Below are 19,924 nucleotides of genomic sequence, written 5' to 3'. Positions count from 1 at the left end.
CACGTAGTGCCCTGGCTATCTGCAGTTGTAGCAGATGACCTGACCACGGCCTCTACCAAGCCCTCCTCCTCCTCAGCCCCATCCGCATCCCTGATAGCCTCTATGCGCTCCTCCAACGCCCTGCTCTGGAGGCCGAGTTTCTTCTTGCATTTGGAATGTAGGCATTTTTTCCATCACTAGTTCATAGCTTCGATAGTGGTGCTCATCGTGGCCCACCAATTTATATAAGTTGCAGAATAATTTCTCGGGTGTCTGGATTAATTTTTTAAGTAAATGACAATTATCTGCCGCATGTTGTCTAGTAACCTGACAAATAGCACACCATAGTGGGGACCCCACGCTCGGCCCTGCTGGGGCTTCTGGATTTAGGGGAATTCCCACCCCCTCCTGTAATATAATCTCCATACACCAGACAATGGTATTTATCGTGACCTTAACCCTTGCACTTTAAACATTAGAATTCTACGTGAACTTCTGGTTTAGTCTCCTTATCTTTCTTCAAACTCTGTATTTCTAGGTGTAGGCTCTACAACTAAGAGTGGATTTTCTATAACCCCAAGGCATCCTAAATAGACGATGCATGTAAGCTCATCGTGATTTCCAAGGCTTCTTCTTGTGTTCCTATATTCTATTGTGATAAAGCAATTCTTAGGTGGGGAAGAAGTGGAAGCTATAAACCATTCGCGATGCCGACTATATGTGAGCTGCATATTAGCTTCTCGAATTTGACACTTCAATCTTTGATCTAATTCCCAAGGTGTCTCGTTGACCCTCATCATGATTTCCTTGAATCCATTTACTGACTGTGAGTTAGACTTAGGCTTACTGAACTCCTTGTTTAAGGCTACCCTGGTCTTTGCTAGCGATGCAAGAGGATTATTAGAATAATACTTAATATACCAAGTCAGTGTGCAAACCTATAGAGACCAATTGTGCCTTCTTTATATTGTCATTAGTAATTTGTTGTACTTTCCAAAAAATATTCACAACAAACAAAAACTTCTTTGTATCTTCACTCTGTATGCCTTTGAAAATCGACAGCTTCATTGTATTCGCCATGTTGAATGGAGGTGGTGGAGGTGTAGGTGTGGGTGAAGGTGTATGTGGTGGAGGTGGAGTGGACATATGATGTGTTCGTAGAAAACCCTGCGTTATCAGCTGGACAACACTTCACAGTGAAGCTTGTACACCTCCTTTGTTGTCACTTGAAGGAGGTCCGATCAACGTACTATATTCTGGACCTGATCTATCTTTATCTCTAAAGAGTCTTCCAATTCACATAGCTCTGAACATCCAAGAAATATCATAACCCATTTTTCACATAACAACATTTTAATCCAAGTATTCAACGATCTTAAATACTTACCTGGCGGTCCTTTGAAAAATCGTCGCTCTGCTTCGCTATAGCTAATCGAGGTATGTACTACAAATTTTGTAAAAAATCCTCCTATAATTCGATCATGCCAATGATCGATAGCCCGTGCGATCTTGTTTTTAGAGGCTTCTAATTGTTGCACTAGTTCTGGAGTCCACACTATAGGACTATCCAGCTTCCACCTTCCTTGGCTATCCATCAGTTTGGCCAACCATTCATACAAGTCAATGGGGTATGTGCAGAAGAAGATCTCGTGTATCTCTGTATACAGATACCTACTCAACCACTATTCTTTTGATAGGTGCGGATTCATATTTTCTTTCACCGCGAATTTGTGAATCTTTCGATCCAACCACTTTTCAATTTCTTTCTTGGTCCAATTCTAACGATACGACATCACACATATTTTTCAAGAAGATCCCGATCTTGAAAATGGAACCATTTTTTGGCTTAGGGGGTCCTGACCTAGATTCAGAGTTAGTTGCACCAACCAAAAAATCCCTACACTACTGGCCCTTTCGGAAACAACTCGCGTAGCGTAGGTTGCATTCTCACCCAAAGCATCATGGGGGGATGCAAGAAACAAGTTTCAGCATCGAGAGTCTAGTGTGATGTCTTCCAGCTCCTCAGGTCTGCCTTTGCGAAGATTGATACACTCTTAGGGCACACTTTTGCAACTCTGTCAAAATGGCCTTCAGACTTTCGCGAAGGTCTACAATTAGTCTTTGCAGACCTTTAAAATTCAATCTATCTACTTACGCACATAAGAAAGCAGTGATAAATTAGGGTTTGCGCATGTTTACTTAAGTTATTTATAAACATCCAAGAATTCATCAGATTCTGTGTGAAAGTACTTAAACATGCATTGCGTACATTATTAACAGTTATTAAACATAATCACATAACATTCAATCACTATTTCATAAAACACATCATTCATCGACAGTATATAACATTAACATATATAATAGAAATGCACATGAAGTCTTTAGAAAATGTCTTTATTATCTTCAATTTAGGGTTACAGACTCAAAACTACCCTACACACTCAGCTGCGGGATTTCACGCACTCAGCTACGGACTCTATCCAGGCCTCTGTGCACTCAGCTATAGAGCCTTTCTTCTCCTATCTGACCCACTTCTCTTCACTATCACTTCCTATCCATCCATGGAAAATTTTAGGGGCTAATGTTCGCCCAGTGGGCTAATTTTCCATGATTTTTCCACAAAAAAGATTCGCCAATTTCCAATTTTATAAAAGACGATTCGCCCAAATTTTAGAATATAAAATTATTTTACCTTAAAAATCGCCAACATTATAGAGAGACTATATATAAAATAATTATAAATTTGATTAATTTTACAAATATATCAATAAACATTTATAATTTGCATATTAGGGATTAGTGAGATTCGCCAACATTTTAAACTTCAAGAAAATTTTCCATCCTTAAAATTTTCCTTGTTAATCCATCATCCAAACTTATCAATCTTATGCGTTAAACTCTCTAAGACGCAGCTATTTATAGCCTTTTTCATACAATGCCATGGTCCGCGGACATGGGTGGATCTCAAAACTGACTCAACTTTACATAAAACAAGGGGCTAAATCCCTTTGAATCCTATTCATCTATGCGGTCTGCATCCACAAATCGCGGAGAATTTACATTATTTACAAAAATTTATCAAAATTTGGGTTATCTTAACCCCAAAACAAACCTAGGGGACCCCATCCCTATAGGAGTTTATATATTTTTTAATTTTTTAACACATATACGCGGGTTGGGTATAGAATGACCCATATGTACATGCTTTTTATACAGGGAAAAATGATGTATGGGATTTAAAACATTGTTTTTTAGAATTTGGACCAAATCTAGAAGAGAAGGGTTGCCCTAGGCCATAGCATAGAGCATCAAATCTACCAAGGGTGGTTGTTGCTATAAAAAATGCCCCCTAATATATGAGGTCAGAAGGAGAACATGATGGCTGAAATGGATTAAGTGTTTAGAAGGAATCATGCCAAGACATAAGAGGAGTTCACCAGAATTCAAATTGCCAAGCCAGTGGATGAGATTAGAAAGAAAGCTACTGTTTGAGGCGGGCATACCCATGGTTAGAGATAATAAAACATGTCCGCATATCAAATACAAAAGTGGATCCAATATGTATACAAGTATAAAAGGACTGAAAATACGTAGTGAATCATTTGATCACATCCATAGAAGTACATGTATCAATATCACATATAAAGAACTGATCAATGATACTGAAGTAAAAAAATGATCACTGAAGTCATAAAGCTGACCCAAAAAGTACCAAGTCAAATAGTGGAACAAATGGTACTACATGCAACTTGGGTGCCAACATATAGGATGTCGCTGTAATGAACTACAACATACAAGGTGGATGGTATCAATGGAAGAAAAAGGAGGGACTGGAAAGTGAACCAAAAAATTTTGATGTAAACCTGAGGTCTTCACCGACTGCCGTGGTACATTTCTACACAATGAGAATAAATGATCTGAATTCGACCATGTGAGAAATTGTTTGATTACCAGTCATTGATGTATACCATTAACAAACATGAGACTAGTCACCGATAATGATGATGAGAGCCAAGGTACCTAGTACAATCTAACAAGTGTGAATACATGAGCTGAAGTCGAACACTTGGAAGAATCTATCAATCATGAGACAATGATGTTTTCCCTCTGTCGATAGTGAAGGCGTTTGCCACTAATGATTGCAAACCCTAAGCTACTACCAAATGGAATCTAGACCTTGTTCCCAAAGAAATGAGTTGAAGTCGATGAGAAAAGATCTGCTGGAAGGAAGGCATTAAAGAATCCTTCATCAATCCAACGTGAGTGTAACCCGTAGGCCAATAATGTGGAAGGAATTAGACAAAGAAAGATGTAGTAACCCAATCGAAGCACGTCTCTGGTGTACACAAGATGTATCTAGTGCACAATAGAAACCCTTTGAACCAACCAATATTGAAAGTTGACACACATGCGAGGAATCCACCAATAGGGTCAAATGGAAGCCAAGGTATTGCACGAATCCCAATGTGTGATAATGAAAGCTGATGTCAAACACAAGGGAAACCACTTGGTAAAAGACCCATGATACTGATCAATGTTGAGCACAAGGTTACCTATTAATAATGAAAATAGGGCCAGGTTGCGGCTCTAGCTCTAATCTTAGAGCAATGTTTCGTAGTCAATAAGAGCAAGACCAACCATCAAGAAGTCAATGGATACCTTCTCAAACCAACACGAGCAAAGGACTAAATAGTTGATGTGATAGTGAACATGACTCTAACAACTAGGGATGGTCGACTGAAAATGAGTCAAGAGACACTGCAGAAAGGGCCGACTCAAGTTTACTTCCCTTGAACAAAATCATGACTCAAATGTGACAATATGGAAGCATATGATAACTTTGTATAAGTTTATCATGCAAGAGGCACAAACAAACTCTCCATATGATTGGAAGAGATAACCAATTGGAGGAGTACTGACTCAATAACAAGGTTAAGGCTCTCCTAAGTCAAACTAAAGCCCATCCCAATGGAGGAAAGACTTAATTTTGAGTGATTTGTTCAAGGGTGACACAAATGACTCTACCTGCCATCAATCATGGAAATAATGTCTCGTTCCATCTCTTTTTGGAATATTTATTTTTTGTCATTTTCATATTTAGAAAGCCTGAAAAAGAATAAATGAATGCATATGGTATAGTGGAAAGAATGAGTGTCCAAATATAGATGCGCTAATTCCTGGGAGGGGAACATTCTTATGCTCAATGCAAGGTGACGAAACTAGTCTGTGAGACTCAAATGAATGTTATTTCCATGGGCAAGAGGGTGTCAAGTTGCAGAGGCCAAGTGATTGCAAGGTTGATTTCGCGAAAGACATGGTCAAAAGGTGGATTAAACACGAGTCCAAGTGAAGCTGGATTAAGGCCAAAAGGTACAAAATGGTCAATAGGCAATGCAGTAGTACAGCTCAACACATAGGAGCCTCTAGGGTATAAATCTAGAAAAACAACGAAGAAGTAAGAGAATGAGTCTTCAACACACAAGTTCTGGCGGGACTAAAGAGGGCTCCCGAGCCTATGCAATATAGTGGCATGGGAAACAAATGCTAGCGAGGATCTAACTAATATGCCCATGTAAAGGTTGTTTCTACCATCAAATCATGATTTTATATGTTGGCGAGTGAAAATGGCTTAAGAACCAAGACATGATGGGGTCGTCCCTATGACAAAAATATTGTAGTATGGAGGTTAGTATGCAAAATTTAGCAAAAAATGATATTCCCTAACCTATATGCTAGTGAAAAAATGATACCTACCATGATGGGTTTGTAGTCATGGAATTGAAGCAATCTCTCAAAAATCTCCAAAGTATCTTGTAAAAATGACCCATCCCAACACTCCAAGCCAAAAAGGTCATAAAGCCCACAAAAAATAAAAATAAACTTTAGAAAAAGTAATTTTCATATGTCAACTTATATAAGGATTTTTTGACTCACAATTCTTCATTTGTGTTCTAAGAAATTAGGTGAAGGAGCTGTGGAGAAAAATCTAATCAAACTTAATCCATAAAATCCATCCATTCATTCAGCCTCCAATCCTCCAGGTAACCTTCAAACTAATCTTTTAACAAGTTTTATTGATTTTTAAATGTTTTTGTCAAAAATTTGACCATGGGAATTTAATTTGAAAATTTCACAATGCGTACATGTGGGTTGGACACATATGAACTTCATATAGAAAATCCCTATACGCGACTGTGTGAATACGAAACCCGTGTGTGCACGAATTCAAAATTTGGAACATGGTTTTAATGATTCGAAACAATTTTCTTGTAGAATGTCGATTACTTTGCATGAAAGAGAGCATAGTCTAATTGATAACGAAGTAATGGAAGATCCAAATGCATTAGATACCTTACGAGGATGCGGATTATTGAAATTTTTCAAAATGCCAAATATGAAGTTAAATACTAGGTTGCTTGAGATGTTAATCCACTACTGGGATCCAGAAGAAGATGCTTTTATTATTGACCAGATGCCTCTGAGGATTGAAATAGAGGATATCTATTTCATCACATGTCTTTCCCAGAGAGGAGAGAGGGTCAACTCAACAGGAATAACAAGAGGTAGCCTTAGTGTGGAAGACTATGTACGCATCTACTGTCCAGGAAACACCGAGAAGATTGGAACCTAGATTCCAATCAAACATGTAGAGAGTCTATCCCTGAGAATCCTTCTTTTTACCATTTCCAGAGTAAATGGTTCAGCTTCTCTACATCAGGCCTCTTGTGTTTCAATGAGTCTTGTAGTGGAGTGTCTCACGACAGTTTTTGATTGGTGCACACCCCTCTTAGCCAATATGAAAAAACAACTTACCTCTATCCAAAAAGGTCAGACAAAGAACTTTGGATATGGAACCATCTTATGTTCCTTCTTCTTTGAGAGAGTACCAGGGCTTCAAACCAAGGTATTATCCACCATCAGTAGCCCGAGGGATCCAAGAATGGATAGCTGGGCTGATATAATGAAATGACTAGGGGGCGGTGAGGTCCCTAGAAATACATTTGATGACGAGTTCTTCCTATGGTGGCAACAACAAGTCATAAAGGTCGAGGACTACCCCTATGCTTGCATGGACTTTAGAGGAGATCCAAATCTAGTATTTCCACCAGATGCAGAATGGGGAGACATCAGTACAAATGTTTTTTATTTTTTTGAATTTTAACATTTTTTGGATTTTAAGTATAAATGAACTAAAAATATTTTTGATGAGACAAATACTTACAAAATTATTGATCATGACACAGATGTTGGACTAGTAATACCTGAGGGTTTGCCTAGACACAGATGTCGCGGAATAAGCGTAGAAGGAGTTGTAGTAGAGATTAAGAGGACCCTCCATGCTGTCCAGAGAACCTTGGTGAGGTTGACTCACCAGGTACCTATGGTGGCTATAGAAGACCTTCCAGAGGAGATGCAAAGATGCGTGGTAGGAGTGCCATGCGATTGGGTGCGGTTATTCTGAAAGGTGGAAAATGGCATCATTTTCTTTCGTCCTGCTCACCCTGAGTAGGATCCATAGATGGATGACCATATCTTTTTTTATTAGACATGATTATGGGCACGAACCCTAATTTTGTAGGAAATTTTTGTCCCAATTTTGTATATTATTTTGGACATAAAACTCTATCTATGTATAGAAAGTTTATCGTGATCATTACAAAGGAAGTGATTGCCAGAGCAACATTTTGACCTGAAGGGAAGAGGTGGTTCAATCGAAAATTAATGACCCATACTTTAAAGTTGAATTATTGCAGGGAGAATAAAATATGGTCAATAAGGGAAGAGGAATTGACTGCCTTTCCCTTCATTAGTCATGGAACGATGTCACCTTGTTCATTATCAAGTACATTACATGTGAGGGGCATTCGACAATAGTTTTCAAATATCACTTTCTATTACTGAGCCATCTTCGACATGGGAAACTGGTTAATAGTCCCGATTTTCTGTTGGATAATTTGAAACACATGGATGCCTTGGTAAAGGTAGCCTCACATCTAGAGAGTTTCATTACCAGTTATGGCCTCATAAAACTGATCGTAATTGAAGCTCTAGAGAAGCAAGGAAGAAATTTGGAAGATTTTATCAAGAAAGGAAGAGAAACCCCTCGACAAATACAAGCTGAAACTCCTACAGATACTCCGGGGGAAGATGATACAACTAAGGAGCAGGGATAGTCTTCAGGAATTAGAGTTAAGAATAGGTCACTTGAGAAACCTATTGGTGGGAGAATTCCAAAGAAAAGGGTTAAGTTTGGTACTCAACTAGAACCCTTGCCACCATCCAAGAAGAAACTAGACAAGCAAAGAGAACAAAAGGGGAAGCAAGAAGAGATGAAGAAGCAGAAGAAGAAGAAATAAACCAAGCAGGAAGACACTTCTTCATCAGGTAAGAATGAAACCTAAACTTTTCTTCTTAAAATTAAGAAGCTAGAAGCAGAAAATAAGGAATTAAAGCAGCAGTTAGGAGGTAGAAAAATGAAAACAAAGGTTTCGGGTCTTAACACATTGGCTGAGGCTATTGATAAGTTGGGATAAAAAACCACATAGGGGCCTTTATGTATAGCATGTGTTGAGGGTTTGGCAACAACATGATATAAGATTTGCGTTGCAGACACCATCTCAGAAGAAACCCAAACAAAACCATGGGAGGCTGACACACAAGAACCCATTGATGATGTTGCTGACACACAAGAACCAATAGTTGAAACGGAGCACCCCATGGATTTTAACCTGGAAATCGATACACAAGAACTTGTCAACGATGCCGCTAATACACAAGAACCAACAGTTGAGACAGAGGTTTTTAAGGAAGAAAAATTGAGAGTTGTTCTACAAGAACTTGTCAATGAAGCTGTTGATACACAAGAATCAACAGTTGAGGTAGAGAAGCTCAAAACATGAGATGTTGTTACACCCTCTACTACTATTGAACATAAAATAACATAGGACCTTGAAGCGAGGTGGCATTCAGAAATGCTTCTGTTGATATTGGAATTGGAGAATTGGAAGCAAATGGTACTTTCCCTAAAAAAGGGAGTGATTTCTTTGGAATAAATTCAGAAGGCTATTCATACCCTTAAGGATAAGTGAGCCAAACAATTGCTGATAAAAGAGTTGATAAAGTGGGAAATGAGAAAATATGAGATGGAAAAGTAAGAACAGAGTTAGCAACTGCAATAAGATGTCAAGAAGATGACTAAAGAGAAAGGTGAAATGTATGAGTTAGCCCTAAACCTTTTAGGTTGCAGAATGCCATCTCTGTCCTACCCGATCTTCTTATGGGAGAAATTTTATCTTTTCCAGTTGAGAGCCATCCATGAGAACAAACCCTACAAGAGAATTTCCACTAAAACTTTTCTAGATGTATTTCGCTCATGTGATTTTGATGAGAAGATTCTGTTATGCGAACTCTTCTTGCATGATATATTTGTTGAGCATTCTAGTTTGCAGATGGATGCAAACCTTTCCCCCTACGTTGGATATTTGCAGCTATGGGATTTTATATATTTCATGAGAAATAAAATTGATTGGAACCTCGCCATAAAGTCATCTACTATGAATGAATAAAAGGAAACACTAAAGATAAGACTAGAATCTAGTAGGGCCGCTGATATGAGAACGGAATTTAGAAAGTTTCTCAGCAAACCTGACATGGTAGAACAACTATCCCTTTATAGGATAAGGATTGTTGTGTCTTTAATTAATATTTATGAATAATTGAAAAGTAAAGCATTAGTTGGAATCTTGAAATGATATGATCTTGCAATGAAACACTAAAAGCAGGGGATCCCTTTGAGTACTCAAATTTCTTACTAGTTGTTACTCGAGTCCCTGAATATGTACGAATTATCAAAATGATGGGAGATTTTTGGATGGGGCTCAAATTCAAGTTTCTTCTAATTTGGATCCCAGTTGAGAAAAACTAGCCTCACTTCCACTTGAGCAAGTATGATGAACATTCTTGGACATATAGGATCATATCTTCCCAGGGGTATAGGACAGATGATGAAGACACTACAGGTTCCTATGATTTTACAAAACTAAATCAACGACATGCCAGTGTCATAATAGATGAGGACCCTGAACATTTTGAAGAATCTACATGAGGACATGCAGTGGCTTCAGTTGGAGGAGATGTTGGGTGCAATATTTGAGGATATTTTAGGCATCGTTTTCCCCATTTTTGGCCATTTTCCCTCATTGAACCTACAATTTCCCCAATACAATGTCACTCCCTTTGATAAAGAAGCAACCTTTTTCTTTGACGTATTATTATGCTATTTTTTTCTAAGTATTGAATGAAACAATGGCTTCTTTGGGATGACTAACCAGGGTATCTTTGGAAGTGTTATTTTGAATGTTTTGCTTTCAGGTGTTACCATAACTACTGATATCCATGGCTACAAAACTGTTGCTATTATTTTCTATTACAGGGTGTGAGTTGTTACTTGCTATTACACCCTGGGTTTTCCATTTCCTGTTGTTACACCATGAAGCATTTGTTACACTGCAAATTGTTAAGACTGTAGACACCATTTTCAAAGGCAATTGTTAAGGGCCGCATGAACTAATTCCATGTAGACAGTTAAGGAGATATGAGTAGTTACAATCGCGTCTAAACAAGAGTGGTGTAACCAAAACAAATCTTTATTAAAAGAAATTTGTAAAAATTTATATATTTTTATCATTTATGTTTTCTTAATCAGCATGAGAATTGCAAGATTCTCATGACTGATTTACAGGGAAAATTTTAAGGACAAAATTTTATCTTAAAATTTAGAAGCATTGGTGAATATTACTAGTCATTAATATGCAAAATATAAATTTTTTGTTGATATTTTTGTAAAATTATTGGAATTTATAATGATTTAATATTGTCTGTATAAAATATTGGCGATTGTTAGGGTAAAACATTTTTTTACTATAAAATTTAGGATAATCATTTTATGAAAAAATTATAAATTAATGAATCTTTTTTTCTCAAAAAGCATGGAAAATTAGCCCACCTACAAATATTAGCCCCCAAAATTTTCCCTACTGATTTGTTTCCTTAATTTTGGGGCTTTCTAAAGACTTTATAAAAGAGCTTAGTCTCATGAGAAGGGGATGACGACAAAACATAGATAATACCGACATTATGATCTTGTACTTTTCCACTATTTTAATACAAGCATATATCTAGTGATGTTATTGCAATTTTCGTGTTGAATCATTAAATAGTTTTCATTTTACTCCTGCACCCTACTAGGGAGGAATGGCCCTCCTCTTTAGCAGGGATCGCAGTGATAATAGGATTTTTTTTTTTGTGTTAGTGTGGATTTCTTATTTTGAGTCTAGCGTCCACTTCAAAGGTTCAAGTAAGTTACTAAGTCCATCATCTGAAATTTGGTATCAGAGCCCTGTTCTAGTCCTGAGCCCTATTCTGTTAACATTGCTTCTGTTAAAATGGCTAATCTCTTACGCTCATTTTCTTCAATAGATAGAAAAGTAATCACTGAAGTTTCTTCCAGATCTGCTGAGTCTGAATCGAATAAAAATGAAAATCATGAGATAGTAGAAGATCCATCCAAATGGACTCCTCCTGCTTTACATGCTACCGATATTTATAAACTTCCCATGACCTTTGTTCTTAAGCGAAAAACTTTTCTAAAAGAAGTAGAAATAACTATAAAAATCTCTGGACCTTCTACCCAAATTCTAGCGTTAAACTTGTTTTTGGATGATGAAATCAAAAAATTTTGTCAGTATGCTAGAGAGGGAAAGTATTTTTATCTTCATTTTGGAGGTATAAGGATAGGCCTTGCACCATTATTCTGCCATGGAATAAACACCCCTTGCATTGCTGATTTATTTGATACCTGCCATCAGAATTATGATCATGCTAGGATTGGAACTATTATGGGAAACCTTTCAACAGGTTGTCAATATGGGACAATCTATCCCGACTATGCCATCAGCCTGAATGATGTACACCTGAAAGAATGTTGGAAATTATTAACTGGGGTACAAGGGTTAACTATGGCAGAAGAAAGTGAATATCTTTCTGTAATAGGACAAGCTTCATTCCAGCTTACCAACACTGCACATCCAAAGCTTAAATAGCCTGTACTAAAAGATTGTGTAACTGTTGGCTTATCTAATGCCCAAGTTGAAGGTGTATTGTATGATCCTACTGAGTTACCCAGAAATTGGTATTTCCAATATAAATCCATAGCTGATGAGAAGAAGCCTGAACTAAAAGTGAAACGAGTTGCTATTGATAATGGCCAAGTAAAATTGATTTCTCCAAGGCCAAAAGTACCTCGTCCAATTACCAGGCAGAAAAGATATGTGTTCCCTATTGCTCCAACTCAAATTTAAGATGATGGACTTAGTAACTTACTTGAACCTTTGAAGTGGACGCTAGACTCAAAACTTCCTCACATCAACCAGAGATATGCGTGGATTGCGTGACTCCCTTTCGCTTCTCTAACACGCCTTACAATCTCAACAACTCAGATGATCTTGGAAACAAACAATCCTCAGACTGGCGGCCCAGCAGGCTTCAATATTAATTCAAAATAAGATTACACACCATAGATAGCCTCAAGTCGAGCGCTTGTCTAGCCTCTGATCTTTGAGAGCTTCAGATTACAACTCAAACACTCACATACACACTCACTCAAACACTCAATGCCCCTAGACTAACTATCACACATCTATTTATAATACAGCTGAGAATAGATGAGGGTCCTTGTTTGACATTACTTAGTCATGACGGTGTCTACTCAATATTCTCGGGTACAATAATGCAAAATAAAGCAAACGCACTATCTAAGTGCCGACAACTTTTAATCAGTATCATAATCTAATTCAAAATCTGAATCAGGTGGAGTCTTTTCTCTTTCCCATGAATATGTCAGTTTTGACAAGATGTCTTGTGGCTTTTCCCATGAAGATGTAAGCCACGATAGATATTCCTTCTCCCAAGTGGGGTCGTTTTGTACCTGAGCATCTTGATAAACATCAACAAATACGGTTTCTTTTTCTTCTCCCACTTTTGCTTTTCCTTTAGGGTCATGGATTGCTATTGAAGATTCTTCTTTTTGTGGAGCATGTGAACTCTGTCCTGTGTCATAAGAAAATTTTATCGAATCTGCAGTTTTCCGTAGGCTCTTTGATGGAAAGAGATAATCATCTTTATTCCATCTGTTCACATATGCAAATGGATCAATTTCAATTCCAAGAAAAGAATCTTTTTTACTTTTTCTAAAGTCTGGCAAAGACTGCACTGCCAACTCAACCCCATCTAACAAATCCCATCTAAAAATTTGAAACATGCTGACTGACTGTTCGATGGCTGCTTGAACCCATAATTTGCACTGATGACTGACATGTCCTTGATCTTGCCATCCAACTTCAAATATCATTGATGAACATACCCTGTTTGATAATAGCAGATTTATAAGACATACAGAATCTTCTGTCCAACTTCCTGAGGAGACACTGATTGTTATTAATGCCTTTTGATTAATAATTAATCGTAACACTCCATGTTTTCCTTGCATTGGCTCCAGTGTTTTGATCATTGAGATTTTTTCTGGTAATTTTAATGAATGGAATTCTTGAAGCCACATAGAAATCTTTTTTATCTGCTCTGGGTTTTCTGCCAATGTGGATTCTAGCACACTATCCGTACCATACATTTGTGCAAACGGATTAGGCTCTATTGGATTACGGAATTCCATACTCTGATAATCCCAAGGTTCTGTAAAAGTTCTGAGATACTGGAGAGTTCTCATAATGCACTGGGATGCTCTGAGTTGAACCTTCTTTTGACATCTGCCATTCTTTATCTCCCAATCAGCAAAAGGCTGAAACAATTCATACTGTGGAAAAGAATCTGTGGATACAAAGTTTTCATCAGGCTGTTGTAAAAAAGCGGCATCCAGTTCTTCAAATAAATCAGGAATCCTTAGAGATTTTAAGAAATTTTGAACTCCTCTATTCATATTAATTTCTTCAAGGTCCAACATTTTTGCCGAGACATATACAACCACTGAAAAATCTATTCCCCCGATTATTTGATAATAATTCAGAATTCTGAAAACTTGTATCATAGCATCTGTAAAGTGATTGTCCCAAGTGTTGTCAAGTAATTTGAAATAAACCTTCACCTTTAAATTTGGCAGAGGATAAACCTTTACCAATTCTTCATCAAGATTAAGAAAAATACCAACATTTTTGTGCTGCCAAGCCTGGCATCGTTGAATCCATTGATTTCTTCTTAATCGTAGACCAACCACCTTCTTTATTTCTTCAACAATATCAGATAAGAGAAATTCTAAAATTTTGAAACGCTGTACAAAAGTCTCAAAATTATCATCAGAAGCAGATTTACCTGAAATATCAAACATACTTTGTTTGTGTACATGAACTTTATTCATTTCTCTTGTCAATGCATCTGCCAAAAAGTTAGAATTTCCTGGGATCCATTCGACATCAAACTCATACATTTGAAACCACATTTGCCAAGCTAACAATCTTCCACGAGCTAACTGTTTTGAAATCTTTGCATTTAGGAAGTATTTAAAATTCATGGAATCAGTACGAATTAAGAATTTTGCAGGAGCCAAATAAATTTCGAATTTCTGAATTCCATTGAAAATAGCAAGGGTTTCTTTCTCTGCAGGGAAATAACCTTTTTGATGTTTCTGGAATTCTCCCGAGGCATATGCACAAAGAACTTCTTCAATCTCTTCTCCCTCTCCTTTTCTTTCAAGAAGTGTAGCTGCCCAAAAATTATCTGAAGCATCTGTTTGTAAAATCAGAAATCCATTACCTGGCGGTTTTAATGCTGGCAGATTTTGGCATTCTTTCTTAAGCAACTGAACTGCTGTAGTAGCTTCATCTGACCAGCCACCATTAATATATTGACGAATTGGAGAAGTTTTTTCAGAGAGATTTGGGATATATTTATGTACATAATTTAAAATCCCTATGAATCTCTGAATCATGTGTTTATCTGTCAACTGATCAAGAAATTCAGAAAGTTTTGTTAAAACATGTGGCTGCATCTGAATTTTCCCATTGCTGATATGAATTCCAAGAAAATCAACATTTTCTTGAAAGAGAAACATTTTCTTTTCCAACAGAACCAGACCATGTGCCTTGGCCTCTTCAAGAAATATCTGCAAGTGTTTTAAATGAGATTCTAAATCTGAGCTATGTACAAGAATATCATCAATATATACAACAATGAAATCATATTTGCTGAAGATATGATCCATTCTTCTTTGAAAGAAGGCAGGATCATTTTTCAATCCGAAAGGAACAACTTTCCACTGGAAGAAACCTGCAGGACATGTAAAAGCAGTTTTGTGGCGATCTTCTTCTACAATCTGAATCTGATAATAACCTGATTTAATGTCAAATTTGCTAAAGATCTTACTTCCCTGAATCTTCTGCATAATAGTTTCTTGTCTGGGCATAGGATAATTAAATTTTTTTGTTATTGCATTTAATGGCTTGCAGTTAATCACCATCCTATCCTTACCACGAACTATTTTTGAATGATTTCTGACAAGGAATGCAGAACATGAGTAATGAGATTCACTTCTTTCAATCAACTGAAGATCTAACAATTCTTGAATCTGCTTTCTCATTTCTTTTTCTTCAGCAGGGGTGCATGGTATTAACTTACCGGTTACCCCATTATCATGTAATGTCTTAATTTCTTGCTGCGGACTTTCTGTAGTCCAGAATGCTTGAGGATTGTTTGAGCAACATTTTAACAATTCCTCATACAGACTGATTTGTTCAGAGGACCAATTGGGATCTCTATTGGCTTTCTGGGTAGGTTGTGATTTAGCCTCATACATCATTAATACTTCTTTCCAATCATGAGACTCGTTTTTGGTTTTTCTGGAACCTACTTTCTTCTGGCTCTGCTCTCTTCTGGCTTCTGAGTTTGCCATTGTTAGCCTTGGAACTGCTACTGCTTTCTTCTTAACATTACAAATGATTTTGTCTTCACTTATTGTTACTAGCAGTACTGAATTAATAAATGGCATGCCTAAAAATAGACTTGTAGAAGCATCATAGTGTTGAATAGCAGAGATTTTAATAGTAATCCCCCCAAGTTTCAAAGAAATGTTATCTACATAATGGGTAAGGTTAACAGATCCACCAATAGTTTCTGAAACAATAATATGCTACAAAGGTTTCCATAATCCTTTGAAAAGAGATGGTCGGGCAAGATTATTGGAACCACCAGTATCAATGAAAGCATCAACACTAATCCATTCACCACGGACTTGGACTTCAACTGGAATGTACAAAAGGTTATTGGATTTGACCATCTTTTTGAGAAAAACATTTTCTTCGTGTAAAACAGAACTATTTACAGGAAGTGATGATGATGAAGACGCGACTGTTTTGGGATATGGACAGAAAGAACTCACAAGTGTTTGTGGAGGCAAGGAATTTAAATTGGAAAATGAGTTCTTTAAGTCTGCAATTGTAACAATTTCACTAGAAGAATTATCTGAATATTCTTCTGTAAAGTCTTCTGTATCTGTCTCATCACTATAATGACTTTCATCATCTTCTTCAAATTCACTTGGTTCACTTTCAAAACCAGACAAACAAACATTCATCTTTTGGCTGACATCATTAAGAGATTCAGTGTCAGATAGTGAAGCATCAGTCAAAATATATACATCAGATACTTCATCATTGGAATCGACTACTGACCAATTATCTGCAAATTCATCAATCTCAAAACAGGCTTTTAATTTATTAGAGGAACTCTTGGGGCATTTTCGAGCAAAATGTCCTTCTTGCTTACAGATGAAGCAAGCATTATCTCTTTTTGGTTGTTTCCTCTTTTTAACATATCTGAATTTTCTGAATGGTCTTTTGGGATTTACAACTCTTTTTGGTCTATATTTACCATACTTCTTAGTTCTTCTTTTTTTGAAGGGAGTCCAAGGTAATACAGAGCGACAAACATTCAGATTTGGGGAAACATTATGAACCTGTTTTTGCCAGCACAAATACTTAACTTTTTCTTGACATCTGAATAGGAGATCTATCCAATAGATTTGTGCAATCTTTTTATTTTGAACTTCAATATCGTTCATAATCATGTCTCCTAAATTTCCAGGCAATTTTGATAAGAAAGAAACTTTCTGGGTAGGGTCATTGTTTAAACTGGCTTTAAAAACTTTAGCCATATAGTCTGAGCCAAACTGATCTAGATCCTTTAGATCTTTTAACTCCATTCTAGTTAGATCAGTAATTAATTGCTTTCTTTCATCAGTAGGTTCTGGAACAAATTGAGTAAGCAACAAAACTTCTAAAGTAGCTAGACCCAATGCTGCAACATTCTGTCTTTCTTCATTTGAACCAGCCATCCACCAATCCCACACAATACCTGCCATACGTTTTTCTGCTAGCAAGAAGATTGAGAAATTATCCAACTTGGACACTACTTGCATTTGGTACAAAGCACCAATCCATATTCTAATTGATTCAGCTGGATTTTTAGATTTATCCAAATCTAGAACATATCCAGATGAATTAGTAGCAAATAAATCTTCTTCTACTCTTGGATACTTTGGTTCTTTATACATATTAGCTTTTTGCAGGGAGGGCATTATGAATGATGGAAATAGAGTAGCAGCATTTTCAAAAGTGGATAATTCACTTTTATTTCTGTGAACTGTGGTTGACTTTGGCTTGTCTATTCTGAAGCCAATTTGGCTACTGCTAGACTCAGCTACTTCTTCTTGGGAATCACTAGTTTCCCATTTCTGAGGGATTTCCATAGTTTTAGAAAACTTTGGAGGCTGTGACTCTTTTTTCTTCTTCTCTCTTCTTCTTCTTTCTTTTTCTTCTTTGTGTTGCCGATCGGCTGTTTGCTCATCATGTAGAAGTTTAAGATTAGCAAGAATTAATTCACTTTGGCATCCCAAATCATCTAAAACTTCTTCTGCATGTGCACACCATGTAGTTAAATAATTGCCGATCTGATATGTTTGATCAAGATCATTTGTGTTTTGTGCATTATGTTCAATCAATGGAGCACAATCTGCACGAGTGGTTGGTTGTCGAGAAGATGAAGAAGTGGTGCAGAACTTTGTACGAGGAGGCCATTTGCCACCCTTGACAAATCTACGATTGGCATATTTCCATTCTTCAACAGGAGGAAAATAACCTATACGATGCATTTTATTTACAGTGGGTAAAAAAGGTTTAGACTCTGGTATGTACAATTCAGTAGATGACAACACAGGCTCATTCTGACTGGCTTCTTGAATGGTAGACAAATCATGACTACTTGACGGAACATCAGTTGGAGCAATAGGGAACACATATCTTTTCTGCCTGGTAATTGGACGAGCTACTTTTGGCCTTGGAGAAATCAATTTTACTTGGCCATTATCAATAGCAACTACTGTTGTACACGTTTCATTGTGGGATAGATAAAATTCTTCTTTCATATTTATTGTGTCTTGTTACATAGGTTAATCAATTCTATGTAATTCAATTGTTATTATATCTTTAGCTGATAGTGTATGACATGCCTATCTTTATTCTGAAATTTTTATGAAGTGTGTATTATTTCCTTTCCGAGCGTGTTTAATTCCTACAGTGTGCCTTTTAATTCCTAGAAGTGCCTATTTCCATTCTATGGTGTGTTCAATGACAACTTTTCTGTTTTACATGGCTATTACATGTATTGACACAAATAGTGTATCTTTGAAATAAAAAGACTACCCTGGTTGATAATTATGTTGGGTGTGGAGCCTGATTATCTTCTGTATTTAGAGGTATCGCCACATTGGACCCAAGTTCGTAATGTGGTGGAAACATTGCTTGTAAAATGTACGCTGTAAGCGGGGTCCAGGGGGGTGAATGCGATCTTTGGGAGCCCCCCCTGAAGGGGATCAAGGGCAGCGCCCCCAAAGATAAAAATATATGTAAAATTTCATTGTAAAATGTTGTAATTTCATAGTCAATCTCGTCCGTTCATTAGGTGGATATCTGATGGTAGAAGTTATGTTTAATTTAGGTTTTTTTCCCTATAAGGCAACCCCTCACTATATATGAGGGAATTGTATTGCTTCTATGTATATATGTATTCTAAGTGAGAAATAGAGGGGATATTGTGTGAGAGAGAAGAGGGAATTACAATGGATCTATTGTAGGTTGTATCTCTTCATTTTGTTGGATAATATAAAAGGAAGGAATGGTTGTTTCTCTGTGGACGTAGCCCAATTTGGGTGAACCTCATATATTTGTGTCTCTCTTGTTTTATGTGTTTTCTGTGTTTATATTTCTGCAATATATTTTATGTGTTGCATTGCTCTATGATATATAATTTTCTAACAAATTAATGTTTGTGGTTTAGTTACTGTTGGCTTGATTCTAATAGTTACTTTAGGAGTGATAACTCCTTCCAAATACTTTTTTTATGGTTAGGGGAAAGCAAAATGATTGTTTTTTTAATGGCAATTTGAAATGTACTTCAATACCATAGGCATGTCATATGCTGTAGTAGACATCTATAGGCTCGACAGGGTTTCCTTTTAATCCATTGATTCGCCACTATCCCATTTCAATTTTAAAAAGATTCACGACATTTTAATGTTTCTTTAATTATTTACAAAATACCATTGTTCTGGCATGGTTGTTATAGCATTATTCAACCCTCCTATCGTTGTGATGCTCTTATATGGCCTTGGGAAGCACTTTCCCATTTAGACTTGGTCATGTATTATTTTTATTTTTTAGATTCAATACGCAACTCTGCCCTTATGAAATTACGTGTACATGTAGGTACCATAATACCAAACCTGCGTACATAATTTAAAATATTAAAAAAATAAATAATTTCCTATTTCACAGGCGAGGTTTACGGGTTTCACTGAAAGCCCACCTACAGGAGCTCGTGGCCT

The sequence above is a fragment of the Pinus tabuliformis genome, chromosome 6 (genome assembly GCF_031772625.1).
Source record: "Pinus tabuliformis cultivar Carrire ecotype Pingquan chromosome 6, CPIR1, whole genome shotgun sequence".
Lineage (NCBI taxonomy): Eukaryota > Viridiplantae > Streptophyta > Pinopsida > Pinales > Pinaceae > Pinus > Pinus tabuliformis.
The sequence above is the reverse complement of the archived record's forward strand: the minus strand, read 5'-3'. Positions refer to the sequence as shown.